This window comes from Anomalospiza imberbis, chromosome 3 (genome assembly GCF_031753505.1).
Source record: "Anomalospiza imberbis isolate Cuckoo-Finch-1a 21T00152 chromosome 3, ASM3175350v1, whole genome shotgun sequence".
Taxonomy (NCBI): domain Eukaryota; kingdom Metazoa; phylum Chordata; class Aves; order Passeriformes; family Viduidae; genus Anomalospiza; species Anomalospiza imberbis.
The window spans coordinates 10558295-10585450 of NC_089683.1; the positions used below are offsets into that span (position 1 = coordinate 10558295).

At 42.1% G+C, this 27156-nt stretch overlaps 1 long non-coding RNA gene across 2 annotated transcripts; it reads right to left on the bottom strand.

Moving 5' to 3' along the window:
* Positions 1-908: 908 nt before the first annotated feature.
* LOC137470255 (uncharacterized) lies at positions 909-26924 on the bottom strand. Of its 2 annotated transcripts, none has more exons than XR_010996966.1 (3): positions 26499-26924; positions 3328-3429; positions 909-2706 (listed from the first exon to the last, which is right to left on the bottom strand). It is a non-coding gene; the product is annotated as an uncharacterized lncRNA (long non-coding RNA). The 2 variants fall into 2 exon arrangements; XR_010996965.1 differs by lacking the exon at positions 26499-26924 and adding an exon at positions 7062-7217.
* Positions 26925-27156: the final 232 nt, after the last annotated feature.

The following is a 27156-nucleotide window of genomic DNA, read 5'->3' on the forward strand; positions in this document are numbered from 1 at the left end:
ACACTTCATGTTCATTATTTTGTAGTTAAGCTATCTATCTGCTCTGATGTGCAAGGATACAATTTGTATACATTTTTAAATCATCTATTTCCATTGTAAATTATCCATAAATTAGATACAGACATTTAGGCACCTCTGAGGGGTTTTTCAATCTCTATTTTGGTATTAGGGATACATGTTGCTGAGTTTTGTACATTGGTTCTTCTCTGGAGAAGATCAGTGTTTGCAGCTGGGAGAAAAATACACCCCTCCACTGCCTCTTCTTCCCATTCTATAGTCCATAAATCATGACCTTTAAAAAGATGAAATACTAGTGCAGTTCTGTTTTTTATGGCTTTTGTTTGAAGACTGCAGAGCATCTGACAAATGTAAATTGATCTTGACAAAACCTCAGTGAGTTATTATAGAGCTAAACCTGTCCTTCATAGAGATGGCAAAACATAAGTAATATGATTTATAAAAACCTCCGTACCCCAAATAGGTTGTGAGCATAGTCCTCGTTAAACACGTTTGAGTCAGTTTTCCTGTTGCACGTAAATCTACAAAGCCTTTAAGAAAAAAGGCAGAGATAGATGAAGGAGCAGGTCCTTTTTTCTGCCATATTGTGCCTCAGTGTTTGCACTTCAATGTAAGAAAATTAAGGTCTGTATTCCTTTGACTTTGTCTTGATCCCAAGTGTTGGTACCCATATAATTTCGACACTGAGATGAGTACATGTTTGTTTTATGCCATCAATGGAGAAGAGACAAAGTTCTCCTCCCAGCTTACTCCCCATATGTGAAAATTGTCCCATTGTTAGTGTATGTGCAATTCTATTTAAAAAAACAATCAAAACCCCCTGTAAAAATAGGGTTTGTACAGAGCAAGAGAGAATGAAGGATAGCAGTGCTTTCTTGCTAAAGCAGGTCCTAGATTCCTCTGAGCGGTCTTCAGGCCTTTCTCACCCCCTTTCTCTCCAGACACACATGTTCCAGTTCATTTTACTTTTATTTCCTTTTTGTGAGTGTAATGTGCAGATTACGCAGCTGTCTTTTTGGTTATTAAATTGGTTTTTATAGTTTAAATATATCTCATGTCTGTGCATATAATGGTCCCAACATGTTTATGACAGGTTATGTCATTGGTTCCCTTGTTAGTGAAACTAACAAAGCTTCTCCATTAGTTTAAGAGGCCTGGGAATTTTGTGCATCCTGTTCTTGTTGCTGTATGTCAGTGCTGGGCGAATTGCCATTATACCTCGGTGCACAGTTCACTGGTTAAGAACATGTGAGTGTGTCTCCCTCTAATGTGTGGCTCCAACAACAACCTGCTCATTCCCCAAAGCCAGCAAAGGCATTCTTGCCAATTCTTGAGATTTTATTGTGAGTCCCTTGACATTTGGTGTGTGCCTTAAAAAACACAGCTCCTGGAGTTAAGATGACTGCATAAGAACCTCAGCTTTCATTTGAAAAATAGCATAAAATAATATATTCTGAGCCTTCCTGTTGTGGAAGTGTTTGGAAGTAGACCCCAGTGGTTAAAAAAAACCCTAGACAGCAAATGCAATCAACCTCTAATGTGTTATTAAAATCATATATTGCGGTGTGATTTTTAGCTAAAGACAAGTTCATGAGTATGGGAACCTGTCTGCAACTTTTGGATGGCTTGAGCTGGCAATGTAAGAGATGCTATTCCTGTTCAAGTGCTGGCTTTTGTACTTTTGATGCTGGAATTCCCATGCTTTTTCCCAATGACAAATATAGTGCTGATCTGTGTGCTGCTCAGGATTTGACTCATCTGCAGCCAGCAGCCTGGGGCCATTTGGAACTGAAACTCAGGTATGTTGCACTTAGTCAAGGACAACTCTGCTTTAGTTCACTCTCCTGGAAGAAAAATCAGACCTGTGCAGGTGCTAAGCAAATTCCTCCCTGGTTACATCTCCATGGTTCTGAGAGCCCTCAGCCCCTTTGGTTGTGGCTGTAGAAGCCATACAGCCATGCTAATATTGCTAATATTGCAGTGCTCTCTGCTTTCTAGAGTTGTAGTTCATTTGGGCACCCTGCTACACTAGCACAGAGATACAACTCCCAGACAGGAGCAGCTTGGAATTCGGGGTGATTGCAGTGGCCTGTTCACACCACTGTAAGGTGAGTTATGCTAGCAGTGCTTGGCGAGTCAATTCTTAATGGTCAATTGCCCCAGAGAGGCCCTGTGCCACCAAAGCTGTGCATTCCACAAAGCACCTGTGCCCACCCACATTTGACAACAATTGTGTTCATACATGTGTGAAAATGGAGCATCCCAAGCTGGATTTACATTTTTTATGTTAGGCTTTTAAATATCTGCCCATGCATGTATCTAAAAGCACCCTCTTCATTGGACTGGACTTTCTAAAGATCACCAACCTTTCATCAGAAATTGACTTGTAGCAACTTCAGCACTAACTTGATGATACTCACTGCTTTGAGATATTGATACTCTTCTGTCTTTTCCCATCTATTTCCTCCTTGGGTTGAGCCAACCCCTGTGGTCCCATATGGGCAAATTTGGCAGGTGCAGGGGCTGGATAACAAGCTCTGGAATATATTTTTCCAAGTGTGTCATCTGGCTTATAGGAGAACTCTGGCTTAGCTGTACTGCCAGTACTGGAATGACTCTGGAGCTGTCTCCCAGTCAAATGGTCATAGAGCTGGCTGGCTTGCTTTGTTTTCCTGGACAGCGTATTGTCTCCCTTAAAAAAAAATTTAAAAAAATATATTCCCTTTTCACTGTGAGAAATATGGGCCATATGAAACATCTGACATTAAACCCCTGTTTTAAATTCCTTCTGCAGTCTGTGTACTAGGTCCATTAAGATAAAGGGAAGTATTTTTCCAGTGTCCATATATGTTCGTGTTATAGCTGGGAGAGGAATTATAGGAACTACATGTGTCTCTGCTTCTGAAATCCAAATTTCAGCTCTGAGAATTAGTGCAGAATTCTTTGCTTGCAAAACCACAGCTGAGGTTAATGACCATAATGGAGATGAAGCAGCACATTTTCTTGCAAACATTAATAACTCCTGTGCACATTGTCCACATTTTGCAACCACATTTTCAAACCACGGCATGTTTTTCAGAGGACAGCGGCTTGAGGAAAGCCTTTCCTGCTACCAAATGCTGGCACTTGGTTGCAAAGGTCTGCTCTCGATTTAAAGAGTAGAAATACAACAGGACTGGTGGCCCAGTACTTGAAAAATCAACAACTAAATAAATCTGCTAGCTATTATTGATCATCATTTCCCCCCAAATGGTATCAGAATTCAGCATTCCTCAGGCTGAAGGGAATGAGGAGTTCATTTTTGAGTACTTGCCATAGTGCATATGTCAGTACTTGCCACTGACTTTCCCCCATCGCAGCCATCTGCAGCCCTCCTGAACAAAATCATGTGCAGCATTGTGTTTAATGTTCCTGAAAGAAAAGGGAACATGTAATAATTATTTTAAAATAAACACCAAAGGGACAAGTACTGTGTTCTTTGGCTTAATTCATACACAGATGAAATCATTTCTCTAAGCAGTCCTGCCAATGTCTTGTTTCAAAGTCTGAGCCTTGGAGGAGGGCTGCAATCACTGAATGAAGTGTCGGCCATCCCTCCCTCCTCCCGCCCTGCTCCCAGCTCCATGGCAGCCCAGTGAGCTCAGCCACTGCTGCACCATGTCCAGGGTGAGGAGGCATGGAATACTTGCTCAGGATAACAGTATAGTACCATATCCAGGGAGAGGAGGCATGGAATACCTGCTCAGGACAAGAATATAGCACAGGCATTGGATGTGAGCAAGAGCCCAGGTCCCCTGTGGCAGCCGGCTTAGGTGTCCTGGCACTGGCTCCCTACTTCACCTCCACCTCAGCATGGAGCAAACACAAGTCCTAATGGCACTGTCCATTGTGGGCTCAATGCCTCCAAGAACTTGGGAACAGCCTGGTCCCCATGGTGGCGTGGGGATGAGTGGGTTCCCCTGTGGGTGCCATGTGTGCTGCTCTCCTGCCTGGCACTGAAGTGCTGTGGCTGTGGCACTGGGGCTGTGCTGCAGAGAGGTGCAGCTGCTGCTGTGTCCAGCTCCAGTGTGTGGGCTCCAGCTCCTGGTGTGGGCAATATTAGACAACTGTGCAGGCTTAAAATTTGTTGTGTCTGTATTAGATAAGAGTGCTTTCTCTCTCTCTCTCTCTCTCGCTTTTTCTCATACTCTCTTCCTCCCAAAAAGTCTCCCTTTATTTGCAACATTTAGTGGCAGTGGTACAGAGAAGGGGTCCAAGTTCAACATGTGGCTTAGCCCATCCTGAAAATCCCACTGCTCTGCCTGGCTCTCAGCCCACAAGAGAAGGGGCCATTAGGCTGAACATATGAAGATCCCGAGATACCCATGGGTTATTCATGATCACCTGAGGTCAGGTGTGGCGAAGTCCAGAATAATGTCTAGCTCACATGTATTTCAAATATATTTTTGCTTTTTTTTTTTTTACCTGATGGGCACAGAAAGATTTGGCACTTGTGTGATGGTGTAGAGCCACAGAAGTTGGGGCACGATGACCTCTGCAGTGTCATGGCCAGGGTTGTGCTCCTCTGCTACCAACATGCCAGGACAGAAGACCAGGGACTTGGCAAGGGCATTTACCAGCTCTTGGCAACCACTGTCCAGTTTAATTTTTAATTACCTTCGAGGACAATCTCAAGATATTACCAATGCCCTCAGAGGGAGTTTCGTCAGTCTGTATTCAGAATTCACAGTGAAAACTCAAACTTTGCTTTGGCATTCATTCTGAGGAACATTTAAAAACTTTAATATAATTGACATGAGACCCTGTAATGGACCTGTGTTTTGTTTTTAATTTCCAAATCATTATTTGATTTCTCTGAGATGGTGCCTATCTTGTCAAACAGAACATGATACTGACACTTTATTTATTGTTTATAGAAAAATCTGCAAAACCTTCTTCCAGGCAGGACTCCATAATTCCCACTTAGTGACAACTGAAAGAAGTGGGATTCATCTTGTCTGCACGAGGCTGGCTTTTCCCCATTAGCATCATTGCTTTAGCTCTGAACCAGAACCAGGATAATTCACACCAGTGAATGCTGTGCCAGCACAAGGGAGGTTTACAGACAAACCATCCTGCACTAGTAGACAGCAAAGAGTCAGATCATAAATGCTTCAAAGGCTTGCAGCCATCTCAGTGCAAAGATGCTGATCCAGTGAGCAACATCCTGAACAGATGTCTGCTCTGTAATTGCTTGTGTGCATGTTAACACTAGCAGGTGATGACCTGACCACCGGGCTGGGTGTGCATGGGTGTGTGTGGGTGTGCAGGGGGGTCAGTGTGTGTTAAAGAGCACAATTTTCTGGATGCTGATCTTGATGTACGGTAGCGTTTGATGAAAGGCATCGTTTACCCTAAAGAGGGGCCTGATCAATCCAATAGGTTGAGCTCTATCTGCCTAGTCTTAGCCATGTGAGTCGGTGGCTAGGGAGGAAATTGTTACTCTCCAGCTCAAGTGAAATGAGTCATGAAGAAGCAAAGATCCTGTGTGAGTTTGATACAATGTTCACTATGTCTTGGAAGAGCTATTTTAGGAAGAATTTGGCCAGAATCCTCGACTTTTGATTATTCTTCTTTCCTTCTCCTTGGATTTTACTGTTTCCCTGTAGCATGTTCTAAACGTTGTGTCTTGATTTATATCTGTAAATAAATCTCCTTATTTATGAGGATGTAATGTCCCTGGGGTCCAGGAGGCCCCAGTCATTCCATGTAGCTGAAAGAGACGTTACCTAAGTGGACCATGAATCAGAAGTGGGGCAGACAGGGAGAACTATTTTTACCAACCCGCTTGACTTGTGAGGGGGTCTGCACAAAAGGCAGTGGGGGCAGCTGTTGCGGGGGACTGGGAAGGTGATAGGAATGATACCCTGGGGTATAATTTCTGAGCGTTACAAGGTGCTGTGCTGAATTATGGAACAGTGCAAGGAAGCAGGAGAGACTGTGGGAAAGCTGTTCGTGTGCTATCTAAGCAATAGCCAGGGCATTCTTGACAGAGGAAGAAAGGTAGAAATTGGTGGTAGCTGCTAAAATGAATAAGTTGCTTTCTGCTGTTTGCCTGCCAGAAACAACCTGATAGAAAATGTGTAGCAGCTGGAGCTGGGTTGGTCACACTATAGATATGTTGGAGCTTTTCTTGCAGCCTTGTAGGCTTTACTTCCATTCCTGCACTGCCTCTCTGATGACATGAAATAAAACCTAGTGCTAGCAGTGCCATTGCTGACCAGTGTCCACAGAGAAGCTACGTTTCCATTCTATATGTTTGAGTGTGAAACTTGCAGGAGGTTTCTGCTTCTCTTGGGAGACAAAGTCCTTCCATCTTTTTCTGGACAGGTTCTGGTTGGAGAGATGTGGTGTTATCCACAGCAAACTCAGGTTGTGAGGAATGCCCATATCTGTCACCTGACTTCTGTGTTTATGGCCTTTTTTGGTAGGGTAAAAACCTTGTCCTAACTCAAGTATAATTTCCATTGCCTTCACTGAGAGATTTCACAGACTAGGAATCAAAATTCTTTCCTTGATTTTTTTTAATTGGTCTTTATTTTTCAGGAATTTTTTTTACCCATTTATCTTGGTAATAATACGCTGCTTGCTCATTTCAGTGAACTGGAGATGAAGAATGGCTCTATGCACTTTTTCAGATAGTTTATTGTTGCTAGTAGGGTCCTGATGTATGATTAGAAAAGTAAGTGTCTTGGAAATGGCATCTTCTTACTCAAAATATATGTTCTGGCCTGACTTTGAGTCTAGGCTTTTACTGTGAGTGATTACTGAAGATAATGTGTTTATTTTAATAAACTAACAAATGTTCTACTAGCACATCATGTTTAAAAACATTTTCATTGAGTCTTTCCTTAAAAGGCTCTAATTTCATGGGAAGATTGAGTCTTCTGCATGAAAAAATATAAAGATTTTAGTAAAACCAAGAAATATTTCAGGTGAAAAATATTATTAGAAAATTCTATGTCAGGCCATCTTTATGTCCACACTTTCTCATATGGACTGACCCCATCTCTCTGTCCTGATGTAATCACATAATTGCCACCTTGCACTGCTTCCCTTTGCTGTGTGAGGACATCACAGTGCACTGGGAGATGCAGTTCAACCAACTATTTTAATGAAACAAGAAGCATAGCATTTAAAGATTAAAATATTGGTTTATATTTCCCCACCCTCCCAAAAAAAAAAAAAACCAAAAAACAAACCAACCAACCAACCAAACAAACAAAAAAAACCCCCAAAAATCCAAAAAAACAACCCCAAAACCCCCATGATTTCTGTAAAAAGAGGGAAAAGTGCTGGCATAGGCAGGAGACTGATTGAATTCCTCTACATGTCACTTTAACACACTTATTGGCTTAGAAATGATGACAATGTCCTCTTGCTAGTAGTGAGGTAAGTGGCAGAAAGCAGCCAGTACTCTTATCAACTCCCTTGAGGAATTTGGGGAGTGACAAAGAAGAAAAATCATCTTTTGTCTTGCACATAGACCAACTATGATATGTAATCACAGAAAAAAAGAGCACACAACCAGGCAGTCTTTGTCAGCTGCCTAATTATAGCTACAGCCAACTAAATAGCCAGCAACATGCAGTCCTCATTAAATCTGCCATGAGCAGAATTTGCTGTTAGGGTCCAGAGAAGCTGGGATAGTGAGAGGCTGAACAGAAGTCATGCAGGGAAACATGATTTGAGGAGAGGAATGGCTCTGTGGTCCCTTAGCTTTGGAGACTGAGGAACTGAAATGCTAATATTAAGAGGACATGACTTTTTTTCAGGAATTCAGTGTGTGAATGACCCAGAGATGTTGAGGATGATTATTCAGCTGCTCTCTGAGATATTTTGAAAAACTTTTTTTCTGAAAACTTCCCTTTCAACCTTTTAATGACTGAGTTTTCCTTTGCTTTAGCCTCATTTATGTTGTGTTAACACTGGTAGGGGATGAGGTTGCCACTCCTGTCAAAACACAGAAACCAAAAAAATTAACAAATAAATAGCCCTTCTCTGCTTGTATTACAAAAGAATGATGGTTGTGTGTGGGCAGCTGGAATCAGAATAACAGCACTGAAAATATAAGATAAATGCATGAACAAGCTAGCTAAAATGTCTGGGAAGTGTCCAGGTGGCAATATTAATAGGACTCAGAGACTCTTTGAAAAACTTTGAAATCTAAGTTATAGAACACTTTGATAGCTATTTTTAAAGCATGAACAGTACATTTGCTTTTCCTTTTTTCCATGTGTCCATTCTCTCTTAGGATTCTCCTGTGGACAAAATCCCTTCCTGAACTCTTGCTACGATCATCTGTTGTCTGCTTCATTTCTGAGCAGGTGCACAGCAGAGCCTCAGGCTGTATTAATGGTTTGATTCAGTAGCAATAGCTGAATGATAGAGGAATAGATAAGATCAGCTTTTTCCACCTGAAGCAGTTCTCTGGGGAATCATGAGTTCAAAAAGGAATGAGATCTTCCTCATAAAAAAACCCCAAACACTTTGTGGTCTTGGGGATATTTAAACACAACCTGGAAAATCCCCTGAATTTTTCTACCAGCAGCAGCAAGGTGTTTGCAGCCAGAGCCCGCTGGGAGCTGTGCAGCCAGAGCTGGTGGCACTGGGAAGGTGCTGCCGGGTGGAAAAGGAAAATGAGCTCCTCTCTGCTCCCCCCTCCCTCACCCCCACCTTCCTCCTGGCTCTGCTGGGTCAACAGCAAGGAGTGAAGGGAAGGGCTCCATCTGCTGCCATCTTTTCTTTTTCATTAGGAGCCTGGCATCCATTGTTTCTAGACCAAAATGATTTCAGCTTTAGACTGTGGGATTCTGACCCCCTCAATACACACCTCTGAGCAGAGGGATGGTGTATACAAGCTCATCACTCACAGCTAAAAGGCATCCACAGAAGCCTTTGGGCCTAGAAAGGCATAGCTGCACAAAACGGAAGACATGTTACTGATGATTTGCTTCTATTTATTCTCAAAGACCAGTGTAAAGGAGTTTAAGGTCTGAATTAATTCTTAGCCATGCACTGAAGTTGACAGAGTTAGATCAGGACTGTGTTTGGCAGGATTTCCATATCCTGCAATTCAACATGGAATATGTAATCATCTGACAGAAGGTTCAGTATGTTTAGTTGTATAACTGTTAGAACAGATAAAGGATCAGCCAGGCAAACAGTGAAATATGAAAACGGTTCTCGTAAAAACATCCCAGCCTTGAGGCATGCATCTGCCAAAACTACTCCGTGGTGACATGAATGGACATAGCGTTTAACTACTCTCCAAGAGGAGAGAGGATTACAAGGAGGTGGGGAAAGCAGAAGAAGCCAGAGCAAGCCTGCCAACAATAGCAGGTTGCAATACTTAATCTCAGTGCTTGTGCCAATGAGCTTCGAAGCTGCTGTTGTTTTTATGAGGAAAAATGCAGAAAAGACTAATCTGTGTATTTATGTCTGTCTGGAAATGTTATAAGTGCCGTGTGGTCATTTTGATTCCAGAACCAATGGGGTCGGTATTCCCAGGATGGGGAGGCTTGGACAGGGTGCCAGAACTCAGCCACTACACGTGGGACTGCAAGAAGAGAGAGTGAGTAAATGGAGAGATTCAGCAAAGTGGAAAACAAACCACAAACTCTACCCACACTTCCAAATAATCAAATTTTTGGGGGCTGTTTCAGCTCAGGGCTACAGCTTGTATGCCCTTGAGAAGTTTTAGAATATTGTCTTCAATCCTCTCAAATAACAAAGTCACCTAAATTGCTCATTTGTTTTCTGCTGTGAATATAACTGTTATTTTGCAGGAGTTTATGTTAGCGAGGCAAGCTAAAGCAAGCATCCTGTGTGCTGCAAGCTTCGATGAACACAGACAAGTGCAATAGAGGGGCAGTGCTTGCCTTCCAATGAGAATATTTTCCTGTGTTCACCAGTATAATGTTTCACAGAACAAGGGCCTGTGGCTTATTATCTACTTGTCTTTCCATTCTCAATGGAAACAGAGCATTTCTTGACAAAATAGTTTGGGTTTTAATTGGTGGCTACTCTGTTTTGGTTTTTGGTCCCATGTAATTTTTTTTGACAGTGGCAACAGAAGTTGTCAATACAGCACTGACTTCTTCTGGGCACTAGGATCTGTATGCAGGTGACAGGCACATCACAAAGGTTGTTGATCAGTATTGGTACAGAGCAGGCTTAACATGACAGAAAATTGTGTCCTTTATGTGGTTGCCACAGGCTGCTTGGGGTCTCTGGGGTCAGGTTTTGTTACTAGTGACAATGCAAAGAGGAAGCAGGCTTTCCATGGGTTGTTTGAAAGATCTGCAGAAGTGGATTTGGATTCACTGGGCATTCCCTGAGGAGAGTAGAGGAATAACACAGATGATTTGCTGCTACTTCATACTACTCTTTGGTTACACAAAAGCCTAATACTCTGATTTGTCTTTCCTATCTGATCCTGCCATGGTAGTCTCCATGCTGTCTAAGGGTTTGTTTGATAATGTGTCTCTGGTGATTTGTGCAGTTTTGCTTTAATCCAGCTAAAGCTTAGCTCTGTTTGACTGGTAAAAGACATGTAGGAGTAGAGCTTCTTTGGCTTTCTTTGTTGGGTAGGACAGATACTTGGCAGCTGAGTTTCCTAGGGACCTAGGGATTAAAGTGAACCTTGAGTTTCTTTCTTACTTGAAAGTCTCCATCACTCCAAATTTAACATTTTTCTTCTATAGGGGCTGTAAACTACTGCAGGGAAGAAACGTTTTCCAGATGACACTGCTCCATAAATGGTGTTGTAGGATGTCAATTAACTGATGCAAATTGCACATCTCTAGAGTACTCACGAGACCTATTTTTGACAATGAAGTGTCATTTTGGAGACAAATGAAACATGTGTGGACAGGTAAGAAGTTGAACATTATCATAATCCTTGTCTAAAATTGATTTATGTGACATTTAGGAATGATTTCTTGGTGAACTGGGCTAAACTTAGGCTAGCCTGAGTCTAAAAGGGCTTGCTGCTTCTGTAAAAACTTTTATTTTTCAATGTCTCTGTATCTGTTAATGTTCCTATAGTTTTTTAAGGAATGGAAAGAGAATTTCCATCACAATGGTGTCATATTTTGATGTTCACCAAAGTTTGTGACCTTCCAGATCCAAATCTGAATGTCTTACGTGATAGCCTTACACAGTATAAATGAGAAGTTGCTGTGCAAATGGGAGTTTCAGCTGAGGTGGAAGGCTGAACCATTTCCTTTGGAAAAGGAGGAGATAACAAGGAAAATGGATGTTCAGCAATGTGGGTACTTCAAATACAGATTCCCACATGCCTTACTGTAATTTTTCTTGATAATTCTGTGGAAACCAATTTTTCCTCCTGTTATCCTGGATCAGATCTCTCAAAGATACGAAATGGAGATGAGGAGAAACCGTCTTTCAGATTAAAAAAAAAAAATCAGATCAAGCAGCAAATAAATAAACTTTGTTAGTCAGACACCATTGCTGCATACCTAAAGCTGTAATTTCATATGAAGTTTATCAGAGGGGTTGGAACGTTTACACCAGTGTCGTGGCCAAATTTCTCCTGGGCGAATTGTCATCCATCTTCCTAAATCCTTTTGGCAGTTTCTACTGGAGAAAGAAAAAGGGTTTGCCATGTTCTGAAGCCCTGGACTGCACTTAGGTCGGGGCTCATGCCCTGTCCCCATGCATGGTCCCTCTCTGAAAAGGGTAACATTGACATGGGCTGCAGGTCAGTTGCCCACTGGGATGATAACTTGGGATGGAAGATCAGGGAATGGATTCCAGAGAGGCTCGGAGCCCCTTTGGTGAGGTGGGCCTTAGGAGAGGAGTGTGCTCCTCACGCCCTGCTCCAGACACCTGTGCGCTGCTTCTGTAACAGCTCCAAGCCTCGCTCCCTTTGATCCGTAGAGAAAATTGCATTTCCCTGGCATTGTGGGTGGGTGAAATGACTCTTGCAAGCACGTAGCACAAATGAGTTGTACGAGTGCCATAGTACACGGGAGAAATGTGAGTCATAAATCATCGTTAACATCTGCTGGAAAGCATATTTGTGCCCCAACACAGTACCCATGATTGGTGTTATTTGGTATGTTTGGTGTTTGGGACACAAATCCATAAAGATTGAGACTAATGGCTGCTTTAACAGGCACGTCTGTTTGGGCTTAATGAATTTGTTAATATCAAGCAACTTTTTCCCCCCAAACAATGGTGTTGGTAATTCACAAGCTGTTATTCTTGGAGCCCCACTCTAACAAAAGCCAGCCTCTCTGTCTGAATGTTGCTGCTTTCATATTTTATTGCAGAAATTACACAAAAATATTTGGCTTGTCTAATGAGGGCTTGACAATATAGTATATATTGCTGAAAATGTGTCATCACATTATTCCTACAAAAACAAACTTTTATGTTTTTTTTTCCTTGACCATTGGCATTTTGCTAGTTCAAACTGGGGAATACGGGATGTCTGTGTAACTTGTCTAATAATACAAAACAAATTACGGGTGTAATGCTGGTATTATTGTGGCTACATATATTGCTCCTTTGCACTTACACTTGTTTTCCTCCTTCTTGAGATCTATAGGTTGAGACTGCTCAAGGCATCTGGAGTTTCAAAGGCTTTAGGAACACGCGTTTTGTCCTCCCTGAATGTCCTTATTAATCCATGTTCTTATGTGCTAGATCATGCAATTTGTTTTGCAGGAGGCCTTTAGGGCTAGGAAAGCTTATTGTGGTTATCTAATCTGACCTATTTCATTATGGAGGTCACTGAATAGCCCCCTCAGGATTTCCTGCAGCTGGGATAGAGAGTACTTGAAGAAAGTTTTCCATTGTAATCAGAGATGGCTGAAGGCTTTTTGGCAGTGAAGGCAAAAATTTCTTTTCAGGGCAGCAGCAGGACGGGTTTGAGAGTAGAAGGGCTAGAAGGGGCCAGGGGATTTCAGGAGATGGGGATGAGAATGCTGGGATCGGTCAGGAGGACTCCAGTAGGCAAGTGTGAGATTAGCAAGCTTTCAGAGACCACGAGTGTCAAACAGGAAATATCACCGACAACTGCAGAGAAGATATGGAGGTGATTAAGTTTATTTTTTGGAAGGTGTGTGTTTCAGGAGGAGGTCACAGGGCCAGGTAGTTTAAAATTGAAGCTTTACAGGCTGGAGATGGAGAAGAAAAGTCATGGATTCCAGAGAGGGAATGGAAGTGATGAAACTGTTGAGAGAGGTATGACTGGAGGGATTTGAGAGACATGGGTAGTTTGAGGGAACTGTCATTTGAAGCAGGGATCCTCACCTGATCAAACCCTTTCCCCTGTGGATTTACAGAGGAGACACTTCAGACACTTCCTATACTTCAGAGAAGAGTGAGCCCCACAGCCTGAGCCCCAGCTGACCCCCTGAGGCAAGAAACATCTCCTGATTTGTGCCGCTCCTATTTGTCCTACCCTGCGTCAGGGGACTAACACAAATGGATGGGAAGAGGGCTACAGGCAAGAAAGAGTCTTGAGGGGGGTACAGCTGGGGAACAGTCCTTTCTGCTGCAAGGAGTAGCAGGATGCACCATGAACTGCTTCCCACTCCACCTGTGCCCTGCATTACCTTGTCATCCAGATGTACTGTGGCTCAGAGGGGTCCTCCACCTCTTTTCTGGCACTGCACGAGAAGGCAGCTTGTGGATCTCCCTTCCCACTGCTCTGGGCTCAGCCCCTCTCACCTGCTGCTGTGATTTGGCTCTGATCTTATATAAAAACCACACAAGTGGTGGAGAGTCTACCAAGGCTCTTGGTAAGTAATTTCAATGAGTAATGCAAAAACCATACACCTCTTCACTGGTTTGAAACTATTTACCATCAGAAGCATGGGAGAAAAAGAAACAGAGCAGAAGAGAAGTGCAAATTTTGCAAGGCTGGTCAACAGTTTGAAAAAAATGATAGCAAAGACAACTTTTCTCTAGGTGCAAGGTTAGAAACACAGGGCAGAAGAAAAGAGAAGAAGCTGACATGAATTGGATTAGGCAGCTAATGAAGGATTGAAGCAATACATAATATTGCTACTGTGGAGGAAAACAAATACCTTCCTTCCAGAGATGAGAGATGAGGAAAGAAGTGGATATTTGTTCAGTGCAGAGTGCAAAAAGCTAGTGGTTGTCATGTCAGAATACAGTACCATTGGCTCTGTGAGGAGGAAAGTGTGGAAGAGTTAAGACTTCCAAACCTGAACTGAAGATTTATAAACTCTTCCTGCAAAATGAAAGCAGAATTTTCCTTCAATAAACAGAATTTGTCAAATACTATATCTTTTGTGTCCAGTTTGCTATTCCCTCTCTGACAGTGCCCAGATCTGCTTTGTCAGAGGGAGACAGTGTGTTTTGCATAGCACACACATGGTGAGTAGCTCAGTCTTATGGAATAGCTCAGTCTTATGGAGAGGACTCAGGCCACACATGGATGCCTAAGTCCCATTTTGTTTTCCTGACAACCTCTAATCCAGTCTTGGGCTGTGTACTCTCTCCTTTTTCAGTGGCCACACTACTTAACCTATGACTGGAAGCAAACTTAGTGCACTGAGGACTTTCTGAAACACTGTTCATTTCATGACATAGAGGAAACCCCACAGAATAAGGGGGCAAAAAGAGACCATAAAACCAGACAATATTGTGCCTGGCTGGATGCTGGCCTGAGTGAGCCAGAGAAAAGGGATATAACCTAAGAAGTAGGGCAGAACAAAATAGAATGCTCCTGTGTCTGCTTACCTAGTTTATTATCACAGAATTATAGAATATTCTGAGTTGGGAAAGACCCACAAGAATCATTGAATCCATCTCTTGGGCCTCCAAAGGACAACCTCAAGAACCACCACGTGCCTGAGAGGGTTGTCCAAATTCTTCTTGAGCTCTGTCAGGCTTGGTGCTGTGACGACTTCATGGGTACCTTGTTCCAGCTCCCAACGACCCTCTGGCTAAAGAATCTTATTATAATATTCAGCCTAAAACTCCCCTGACACAACTTCAGGCCATTCCCTAAGTCCTGTCACTATCACTACAGTGCCTAATCCTCCACTTCTCCTCATAAGGAAGCTGCAGATTGTGATTAGGTCTCTTCTTTTGCTCCTCCCTGTTTCTATCAGAGAAATACAGAAATGGCATTTCCATTTTCTAAATGGAAATGAAAATCAAAATGGCTTTTTTGAGAACTGATCCAGGTCCTGGGAGAATATTTGCCTAGGTCAATCTCTCAGAAAACTGCTTCTGGTGGCAGTGTTTTTATTTCAGTGACTGAAGGAAAGGAGTGTTATGGAGAAATCTGGTCATCGCTGGTGAGGAATGGGGGTCCAGGCAGCTGTTCCAGGTGTGCTGTGGGGCTAGTACACATCTGGATGCACTAGGTGGCAGGATCTGTCTGCAGCAGTGAAACATGCTGTGGGAATGGTGTTTGCACTGGACAGAGAGCAGGTGGAGAGCATATTTCCTCAGAGATGCCAAAAACGAGTCCAAAAGATCTCTATCTAAAGATGGTATGCAATTCATTACCAAATGCAAAACAGTCTGCTCCAGCATAGCTCACTGATGAGCAAGATACTTACATTTTGTTGACTGAAAAGGAAAAAGGGGAGTTTTGCTATCAAAATATCTATAAGCCTTGTCTTCAGGTAGAGAGAGAACACCATGGGAAACAGCTCAGTGTCCTCTTCCTCTACCTTTTTGATATTCAATAAATTTAAAACTGAATTGTTCATTACATCTTGGGCAGACAGGGGATTCATGTCTGCTCTTATATCCTCCTCTTGGCCTGACAGAATCCTAATTTGATTCTTGCCTGGAAACTGCTCAAGAGCAGCAAACAGCAGGTGTGTGAGAAGACCTGAGGTGTTCTCCAGTGAAAGCCTTTTTTGAGAAGCCTTGGTCCAGGGGAGGGTTCTCTGTGTGGAGAAGTTTATTACAGGTGCTGGTAGCATCTGTAGTGGCAGAGATATGGGCAAAAGGAGAAATCATATCCTTGCTTCTGTGGAGGGGTATCTTGAGTTGATGTGATCAGGATGACACTACATGGAAAGTTAATACAGGGCCAAGACTGGTGCCAAATGAGCTCCCTGGAGCCCCAAGTTTGGATGTGCAACCACGTCTGGTGTGAAAGCAGGTGTTAGCTGCTTTCTGAGTTATGGGCCGAAGATGTTGACGTTATCTGACAAAAAGAAGATAAAGCTAGGGAATAGCAAAAAACCTGACCCCAGTATTGGAATGTTGTTACCCTGAAAGTGTAGTTTGGTGAAGAGATAGGTCCTGGTTTTCCCCACTGTAGAGCATTTGGGTTTCAGCCTCCTCTCTGCAGATTCCAACAGGTCAGACATTAAGTATCTCATTTCCTAAATGAGAACCATGGGATCTCTGCTGGGAAAGATCTCCTAGTCACAAAAACTTGAAAACTGTTGGTGTGGTTGTAGACTTCTCCCTTCTCCCTCCCTATGCACTTCAGAGGCATAAACATAAAAGACAGGCCCACACCAAAAGGGGAATCTTAATCCTCTGTCCCTGGGATTCTGAAAGGTCTTTTATTTTTCCAGACTAGCAGCATGAATACAACCTGACATTTTTAATTTTAAGCAATGACTAAATGAACTTTAGGTCATGTCTTCATATGGAAGTCAGTTGTTTTGGCTCCTCTCTGACAAGCAAATAGTGAAAACCAGGTGGTGGACAAGACTCTGACATACTGTACCTTTATGTGTCCTTCTGAGGAATGCATCAATGATAAGAAAATACAGCTTCTTCCTCCCCCTCCCCACAACCCACCCCCCAAGATTTGCAGAGTATGCTTTCTATTTTGTGCAGGTTGCAGTGCATATTGGCTCATTTTTTCCTATAGCAGCCTCTGGTCAATTGATCATGTTGCACATAATTAATTTTGACGGTCATCATCTGATCTCTCTTCCCACATCACTTATACCACTGCTTATACCACTGTAATTACAGCCCTTGCTTAACTTCTTCTGATCTACAAAATGAAAGAAAGTATCATTTTGCCTTCAAGATCCATCCAGACCAAAATCTATGTTTGATTTGATGTACTTGGACTGACAAATAAAACCACAGGTAAGAAAAATAAACCTGTGGATTCTTTGCTAGGTAGAGCAAAAGAGGAAAGTAAATCTGCCCTGTTCCCTGCTTTCCTTTTCTTGGGACTGAAAAGTAAACTGGCAGAGGGAAGCATCCTATGGCATATGGTCAAAGGGGCAACTTCATTGCCCTGTCTGTACTTGAGGACCATGGAAAGGGATATCACCTTCCCTGGGTGATGTGGAGCCAGCTGTGGTGTTTGCTTTTGATGGGGAATAGATCAGAAAGCACACTCCTGGTTGTCCTTCGATTGTGCAGCAAGAGCTTGGAGCTGCTGCCTCCCCCTGAGGTCTGACTCTCCACAGAATATCTCCAGCATCGGCCAAGGACCTGCCGGGCTGGCTGCACACAGGGACGACACAGGTACCTCAGGTCCCACCCTGAGTGCTTCCAGTACAGTGAGATTTTACTGCTTGGAGGCCATAAAAGTGCCTTAACAAAAGCTGGCATGAAATTTGGGCAACCTTCCAGAGCAAAGGCATGAAAATTCTCCCAAGCTGAAGAGCTGCATTCCAATTGTGTGTGTGACCACTTGTGTATTAACTCTGCACCTCTGGCTTTTTCGCTTCACCAAATCCTCCTTCCATTGGCAATTATCTCCTCTCTCCTCTCTGCTTACCCCAGTTAGTCATACCTCCTTTAATTCTATTGGCCAATTCCACTTTCCCCACCTCCTCCTGCCCATGTTTTTAGTTCCCATCTTTCCTCTCCAGTGCTTTACCAAGATCCTTTGCCAGTTAGAGTGCTCTCTTACCTTAGCTAAGCCCAAGACTCTTTCTGCCTCCTTCCAGCAGACAAAACTGGAAGAGGCCAAGGCAAGATTAGGAATGGCAATCCAAACGCACCAGCAAAACACACAAAGCTGGCATTTATGGGTCAGTGAATATGACTTTGTGCACAGGAACAAGAGAGCACTGGTAATCACGGGAAACAGTTTTTGGCAGTGTAGGGGAATGACATCTACTCAGGACTTTCCAGGTGCAGCTTTATTTCCATTTCTGAAAAAAAGGCACTGAAAAGGGAACATGGATAGCCTAGGATGAAGCATGTCTGTCTGTGGGGGGACAAGCAGGATTTCTAGCCCAAGTTTATGATGGCCTATCAAGTTTGAGAAGCAGTCTGCAGCCCCAGGACTAGCCTGAACTGGTATCCAAGTACAGCAGGTAGACTTTCCTCTTATAAACATATATTTGTTTCCAACAGTGGTTCCACCAGACACCAGTCAGCCTTGACCAGGCTGAGTTCACTCAGCAAGTACCTCAACTCAATCACTTGTTTTTGGTTTGTCTGGAAAAAACAAAAAAAAAAAAAAAAAAAGGAAATGAGAGAAAAAGAAATCCCAGGAAAAGTGAACATTTCTGAGAATGATGGTTGTTTGCTGTTTCGCTTCAATTTTATATGAACTATTTGGGTTGGCTATAGCAGAGCTGCCAGGTGGCTAAACATGCCGAGTGAGTGTGGTCAGTGCTTGGGACACGCACTATGCTCAAGGCATCCAAAAAATTACTCTTGACCTTCATTTAGTCTGCCAATCACTGCAGGCTGCCCTTACATCACATTTTCTCACTAGCCAGTAACAGATTCATAGAAATTAGGGATGGAAAAGACCTGTTAGGTCACACAGTCCACTTCCCCCCCTTCCTTCTCTCTGCTCCCCGAAGGTCAGCCCAGGGCTGTTCTCTACAGTGTATTTTCTAGTGGTTTGTCCAGTCTTATTTGAAATGACTCAAGTAGTGGGGCTGCCAGAATTTCCCTCTGGGAGCCTATTCCACAGTCTAATGGGCTTCACTGTTAATTTTTTCCTGATTTCCAGCCTAAAATATCCCTTTACTCGTTTTGTCTCATTACCTACTTGCACCACCCTCCACAGTTCCTCTCCTTCCTCTTCGTTAGCAGTGCTAGCACTCCATGCTGAGAAATCACCAATTAGCTGAGAATTCAAAAGTGTTTTGCAAAAAGTAGGCACTAGTGCTTCCTTTAGAGCCACTGCAAAGAAAAGTTAAGGAGCTGGGAGGGAAAGTGAGTGATGACTAGAAGCAGACACAAACCTCACATCTTGTAGCTCATTTCATGGCCTTGGTAGATGAAAGCCTGTTCTCACCTCTCCAGTCAAATTTACACGCAGTGAGTTGAAAATGAGCAGGGAAGAGAAGGTTTTGATATTGATCACAGCAATCACTTCAGTTTATTGAAGTGGTGACTGGGAAGAAGGTTCAGAGTCTTTTTCTATTCCATCACCTTCTCCCAAAAAGATGTCTTATTGATGTTTGGACTTAGCAATATCCAAAGCTTTTTTTTTGTAATAGGATGAGGCAGGTTGCCAGTGTTTTCTGACTAGATAACGACTCAACCCAAATTTCTGGATGTAAACAGATACCATAGTAGACTGTCTCCAGCTCCAAGCTTCACAGCTGGGCCTTGTCTCTAATGATACATTGAACTAAAATTCCAGCCCCAAACAGGCACAGTATCAGATAGGGGTTTTGAGCCCTGAGCCTCTGTCTGGTCAAAGAAGAGATGCTTTCTCATTTACCCTTCATCAAGTGTTTTTGAAACCACTCTGACTTTTTAGACCAGGTCTTATTTCCTGGAAGACCTTTACAAAGGTGCTTGCTAATCTGTGATAACGTGATCCTCGCTTTATCTTAGTGCTTCTTGGTGCTCTTTGAAGCAGTCGGGCATGGCGGGAGCCCAACCTGCGAGGTCCCTTGAGGACTGGGCCCTCAAAAACCAGAGATGGAAGAGACCTGCGGGATTACTCATCCTGTTCATTCCCCCGCCAATACAAGCCTGTTCCCCACGGTACATTTTCCTGGGCTGTGTCCAGACTGATCTTATTTTTAAATGATTCATATGATAGGGTTTCCTCCAGTTCCATTGGTGACTGGATGGTTGCCAGAACATTTTTTCCCCCCTCTTTCTTTGACTTTGCCTCTTTGGATTCATCCAGAATTTTGAGGTCTGCAATTTGTACTGAACATAAACTGGCAGGGAGTAACTGCAGAGAAAATTTTGACTTTATCCTTGAGGATAACCTTGAGGTTTCTTGAGGCAAATAAATCTCTGACAGAAGCCAAGAAAAGTGTTGTTTCAGAGAGTCTGGGCTGCTGGTGAAAGCTGCTTGTGAAGGACAGATGTGGGTTGGTTTGAAAGCACCTCTCCAAGCCTTCAGGCTGACATCAGTGGTACCACTGAGGTTTCTGTCCTAGCTGCCAAACTCTCATGGCTGGTGACTGGGATTGCCTTCTTCCCCGAATTTACAATGGCAGTCTGAATTTCAGGGGACTGTGCTGGGCCTATAGCCAGTGTGTAAGGAGTGAGATTCGCCAGGTGCATTGCTGCATTGTGGCTCCTTTTTTTGCCATCCCGTGGCGTTAAATACTTCAGTTACTTATTGCTATACACTGTTTTCCCTCCCATGTCACTTTCCACTGTCCTGTGCACTGTTTGGAGTTCATGGATACTGACATCTGTGTGCTCAGGATCTCATCCTTCATGAAGTTCATGAATTGCCACCAGGAAAATCATTTGGGATGACCAATATGACCAAGTTTTCTGCAGTCTTCAGCACTTGTCTGTGGGCAGCCATGTCCTCAAAAGGACAAAGCCTAGCTCAGGAAAGAGCTGCAACTAGTAGCAAGGCTCCCACTATGAAAGGACCAAGGTTTCACCCCTTGTACTTTTCCCTCCATTTTTTCTCTGCTTCTTCAAAACTTTTTCTTTTCCCTTTCAGGGGTGGATTGTTTTTTGTGTGGGATGTGGGGTGCGCCTTCAGGGCATGCTGTGTGTATCTCTGCAGCTGTGGGTAGCTAATGCTTAAAGCCAGTGCTGCCAAAAAGAACCTGGTCAGAAACATCAGTGATCTGTAGGCTGAAGGATCCCTGCAATGGGCAGCTAGAAGGTAGGAGAGATTTGGAAATAGTGTAAGAAAAACTAAAGAAGGAGGGTAAGAAAGAAGAGGACAGAGCCCAGGGTCACCTCTTCAGAGAGCACAGTTGTCCCAGAGTCCTTTGGAGCTTGCCTGCCTTCATGCATCACAGGAGCCATGACCTTCATCAGCAGGATGAAGTCACCTCTGGAGAAAGTCCTCCAGCTCTTCACACTGGACCCCAAAAATCCTTGGCCCAGGCCTGTTTTCTCCTAGACATATAGAGGTTTCTTTTTAATGTCCAGACATGACATGTCACTGAATGACAAATTATGCCCTGGTATGATTAATCTTAGAAAAGAGCTGGGTGTCCACCAGCCTCCTTATTACTTTTACTTAAAGGAGTGGCAAAGCCCAATTTCTTCTTTTTTTGTGCCAGGCTTATCTAAGAAGAACTTAAACCACACTTTATCTTCTTGCATGTGCTCTTAGAGATCTCTACATGTGATTTTCATTATTTTATCTTGTAATTTTTTTTTTTTGGAGCCTGGAACAGTGACTCTTAGACTGCACTGACTTTTGTCCTGTAGGAACAAAACCAGTGGGATCCAGACTGGTTTAGAGGGATGGTGGCCAAGTGAGTTCTAACAGGTGACAATTGTGTGCACTGCACTGTGCTACATGTGACCTATGTGCTTTTCTTTTTCACTTGCACAGCTAAAATATGTGAACTTAAGGAGATCCTGTCCTGGAAAATTCTTCCCACTCATCAGTCAAAAAGCTTTTTGTTTCTTTTGTTACATGACCTTTGCTTAAGGTCATGAGGCAACCTGTATTGTTTAGCAGGACTAAAATTATTATTATAAACATTCTGATCTGGAAATGTACTGTACTGTCACCAGATAATCTGCAGAATAAAAATATTATTCCTTAGCAGTGACTGAAGTGGAAGACTAACCATAGAGGAAATAACATGAATTCTGACAAAAATTAGCCAAAGAAAGATAATTAGAAATCAAAGTAGGAAACTGGCGTGGAGGAATTTGGTCCAGTTCTTTCCACACTGCAGATGATTGTAGATACATTCCCCCTGCAGTATATTTCCTATATCCTGACCCAGTGAATGCATTTGAAGTCAGTGCCCATGGCTGGCACCGAGTTGTGTGGTCATCTCCGTGGCATGGGATACATCAAATCTTCCTGCTCCCCAGGAAACACTCTGCTCCATCAATAGTGGTGAGATACACAGCTGAGATCTGCACACTTAGATTATATTTAGCTTTTTCTCACGGAGGAAACAAATCACATTTAGTTTTGTTTATAAATTAAGCTAAAATTCAAATGTTGATCATCCTGTGGACAGACAGGAAATAAAAAGGTAGTCCAATTTCATAGCTACAGAATACAAACCAGAGATAATCTTTATTTTTTTTAAAGCCATCCCACAAAGGCCAAATTTAATAAGTTTCAGGGTAAAGTGAAGGACTCATTTATTTTATCTGGCATGTTGCTGATAACAATGAATGTGTTTTTGATCTGTTTATTTATAGCACCACCAATATTGTAGATATGGTAGGTTGAAAATTTTCCATAAAAATTGTTTTTGGATGAAGGTTTTCCTTTTGACAGAGTAATTTATTTTGGTGAAGAAATGATCACTCTTGGGAAAAAGTTTCCCCTGAAAAATAGCATTTTGGCTGAAAATAGATTTTTTTAAAAATATTATTTTTCCTTTTCCCTATGAAAAGTCAGAATTTTCCACAGTGAGAAAAGAAAATTCCAAGTAGCTTCAACATGAGGTATTTTATAGATAGGCGAGGAATAATCCTGCCTCAAAGGGAATATAAAAGAAACTGACAAAAATCTAAGAAATTTGGATCAGTAATTTTGAAGTTACAAAAGTTTAAATTCAACAGCTTTTCATGTGCTTAATAGAACCTCTGCAGTGATGTGTTTTTAATGCCTCAATTTGGGATTGCCCATCTGAGAACATCTCATTCCAATCGCAAAGTCCTTTTCCATAGTGTTTAAAGTCAGTAGGGACCGTGAGATCATCTGGTTTGGCCTCCTTACATATAACTCAGTTAACCCCTTTCTGAGCCCAGAAGTCACATTTGGCTGAATCACTGATAGAAGAGCAAAGCTCCTTCACTTTCCTTTCAAGAGTGGTTCACCTTCTTCATGTGTTGTTTCTTTTATTGCTAGATCTATCTAAAATTGCTCAAAGACTTAACTGAAAATCTGTTTTCTTTTGGCTATAGAAAATAATTTTCTGTGTGTATTCAGATAGGTTAAGGATCCCCAGAGCGATCCGTTACTTTATTTTCATAAAATTGTGGTATATGACCATGAAATTACCAAAATTTTAATAATCATTAATAATGTGGTGGTGGTATATATGCAGTAGAGTTCTTCAGTCTCTGCCTGTGCTTGCTGGGTGTGTGAGGAGTGGGGAAAAGAGCAAAACAATGTTCTTTAAAAATGTCAAAATTTTATTCAGTGTGGTGGCTTTTGCCCCACCAAAGGTACAGGAGGAATTTAATCTTAGATAACAGCACCGTAACAGGTTTTCAGGGCTGCAGCAGCACTTTTTGCTTGAGGCCAAGACCTCAACGTGGCCCATTAGAGCTTTAAAATCCATTGCAGAACTGCTGCTATCCAAAGAACCTTTCTGTTTTATAGGAACAGCCCATTCTTTTTCTCCTTGCACGTATAAATTTTTGGAAAGCCCTTTTTTTAGTAGACCCAGGTTACTGGGCACTACAGTTCACTCTGCTTGTCCTCTTCCCACTTTTGTCTGCCATTCACTGTTTTAAAATCATCCATTAAAAATATCAGCTGCAATTTTAAATTTCCTTTCAAATACTTGAGGATAATATGGTGTAGATCTCATATTTATAACCATCATTTTGTGACCCTCCTAGAAACAGCCCTATTTGCCACATTATTTTCAAACACTTTGGCTTATATCAGTTAGGTAATTTTCAATATATTTTGTATACAGTTTCTTAGCACTATATACTCCTGATTTTTATATCAGAATATTGTGTGGTACCAAGTCAAACACCCCATAAAATTTTATTACATCTACACAGTTAAATTTATCAAAAAAAAAAAAAACAAACTTCTTAGAGAATGAACTCAAGTTTGTTTAAGTAACACTATTTTCCATAACCCATTTCATGTTGTCTGGTATTCATTATATTGTTCTCCTTTATCAGTTAAATTCCATATGTGCATTTTTTATTCTTTTGTTTGAGGTTGATGTCAGGATATTCAGTAATGTAACTCTGGTAGGTAGTTTGCTGCTCTCAAATGTTTGCACAAGGTGATCATTCATCTTGTGCTTTCAGACTTGTTTGGTATTCTGGGATTTAGTAAAAATAAGCAACAAGTGAGCAGTGATTTCTTTAGGCAAGTCTTTTATGATTATATTTAATTTTTTTTTTCAACTTGTTTTGCCAACCATGATGTTTTCCTTTAGGCTCTTTTGCCCATTTTACACACCTTCTGCCATTTACAAAAGCTAATCTCAATGGTTTGGTTTGTGTTTGATGTCTTATTTCTTGAATAAAACCTCTGAAATTCCAAGCATTCAGTACCTCACTGAATTGAGGCAAGCTTTGAGGTACGGCTGTCTTTTCCCATTGACCAGGTGCAGCCTGGTCATCTAACAAGTTCTTGAAGAACTCTCCACTGTCTTTCATAATTTTTTGTCCACATTTTTCCTATTACCGCATTTCTCTTGTGTTTTCCCAGTGTCAGAATATAACTGTTTGGAAATACCCAAATATTTTTTGCTCTTTGGCCTGTACTGTGTTTGTCTACATGAAATAAATAGAAACCGGTCATGACCTGCAGTTCCTAATCCAGCACTCTTTCATTGTTCAGAATTCAATTCACCTTTATCCATATGAAGAGTTACCAACACTTCATGGATTTGTTTCTCTTTAATAGGCAGCTGCTTCATAATATCCTTTTTTCCTTGGACATTTGTAGTGGCTCACAACCTTCTGTCCTCTCTCCTCAAAAACTTCCTTTGGACTTTTCTCATTGCATTGACCCATGGATGTTCAGGTTCCTACATTTCTGACATACCAAAACTCAGTCATGGGCTGCCAGAGATCTGAGTTAACTTATTAATCTGATTTATCTTATCTGATTTACCTAATAATGCTACCCACCATCTCTTCCATTATAAAATACTTTCTTCTGGTGTGGTCAATAGGGACTGCAGCTACACAGATTGAAAATATCCATTTATGGCAATGCACTCAGTCAACCAGGGAAAGCTAAATTTAATCTGTAAAGCCTTTTGGGTCTCTCTGATTAACAAAGTACAGAAACCTTTATATTCTATTCTCTGAAGCAGTGAGATTTATGAATTCACCAACAAATGATTCATAGGTTTAAAAAATAAAATAAGCAAAAACTTCCTATAATTAATTACTCAAGTGCTGAGACTGAATAGCTGGAACTGAGAAGGTAAGACATTCCAGAGCTTGAATTGTTGTTGCAAATTAACTCTATTGGTTGTACATATGGCTTTTTTTCTTTTTTTTTTTTAATAATTTCTCTTTACCTGCAAAGCTTGCTTTCAGCATAACTGTAACATATTAAAGGTACACGATATGTAACAGCCAAGTTAGGGGTTTGACCAAAAAACCAATTTAAATGCTGACAGATAAATGAGATTTGAAGCTGAAAGGGACCACTGTCCCAGTGTCTCTGACCTACTCTGTGACATGTGCCACCCTAATTGCAGGCAAGATTTTTGCAGTGTAAGGAACTGGAATTATTTTACACGCAGACAAATGAATGATACTGTGGTTGTTAACTTGCTGTTGGACTAGTAGAACATGTCACTTAAACATCCAATCTGAATTTAAAGTCTTCAACTGATGATGAATTTACCACTTCCTTGGGTAGTACGTTCCAGTGATTAATTACTCTCTCACTGTAAGGAATTTGTGTTCTATTTTCAGTTTACATTTCTCTACTTTGCAGCCAATCGATCTTCTAGGGCCTTTCTCTGATACAGTTAAGGGGTGTCTCATATCACGACTCCAGAAGCTTTCAAAATTCCGTTTCTTTGAGGGCCTAAACTGATTGAACTCTTTACATTTCTTGATAGAAGATGTATTTTCTAGAACCTTTCCAACTTTTGGTTTGCTTTAAAATGCAAATTCCAGAGCTGGACACATTGCATAAGGTTCTTAACAAATTGTGTATGGAGGCATTACTGTTTTTAGCATGCAGTTAAAGTGATTTTATAGATGATACTTTTTGCTGCTGTATCGTGATTCCTGTAGCAGATTCCTGTTGTCCACAGTCCACCTCTGCACTGTCAATCTTTGTCCCATGCACACCCCCACTGTTAACAAAGGTCGTTTTTGTGGCAGAATTCACTCCATTACAGCAAAAGTAAATAAAGCCTGTCACCATTCCAGCAGTGAGTGTAGGTGCTTACCTTGGAGCTGAGCTGGGTGGGTAAATATACTGTGAATGGCCAACTGGAGCACATCCATGGAGTGTGTCAGAAAGGAACCCTGACAGTCTATTGTTTCACTTTAATGTTCACCCGGTGTGAAGAAGAAAAAGCAATTATCAAAGGCAGCTCTCAGGAGTAACTTTACATATGGGATGCAATTACAGTGTGAAAGAACACTGGCTTCATAGTGACAGACAGTGACTAAGAGATACGATTACCAGGGAGCTAGCTGCCAAAATCACATCCAGGAAAAAGGTGCGGGGCAAAAAAAAACTTTCAGACCGGCCTACATATTTGTCAATCCACAGTTAGTGATACTGGCAAACTGCTGAGCATGTTGGTTCACCCTCAGATGGATAGTGCAGCCCTCTGAGTCCCTCAGATACTTGTGCCTCCACCTGCATCTCCCCTGCTGGAGCCTGGAACGTGGCCCTGGTGAGAGGCACAGCCCCGCACTGTCACTGCACTGCCAATGTTGTGCCCAGCTTTGGAGCTGCTGAAATGTGTCACAGCCCTGCTCACCTGCTCCCAGGGACACTGCAAACCCAGGGTCTGCACTGTGTCTGCTGCCTGGCAGGGAGGGATCAGGTGCTGGCTGTTTTCTCAGCAGCCCCTGTGCTGCCCTCCAGAGGGGTCT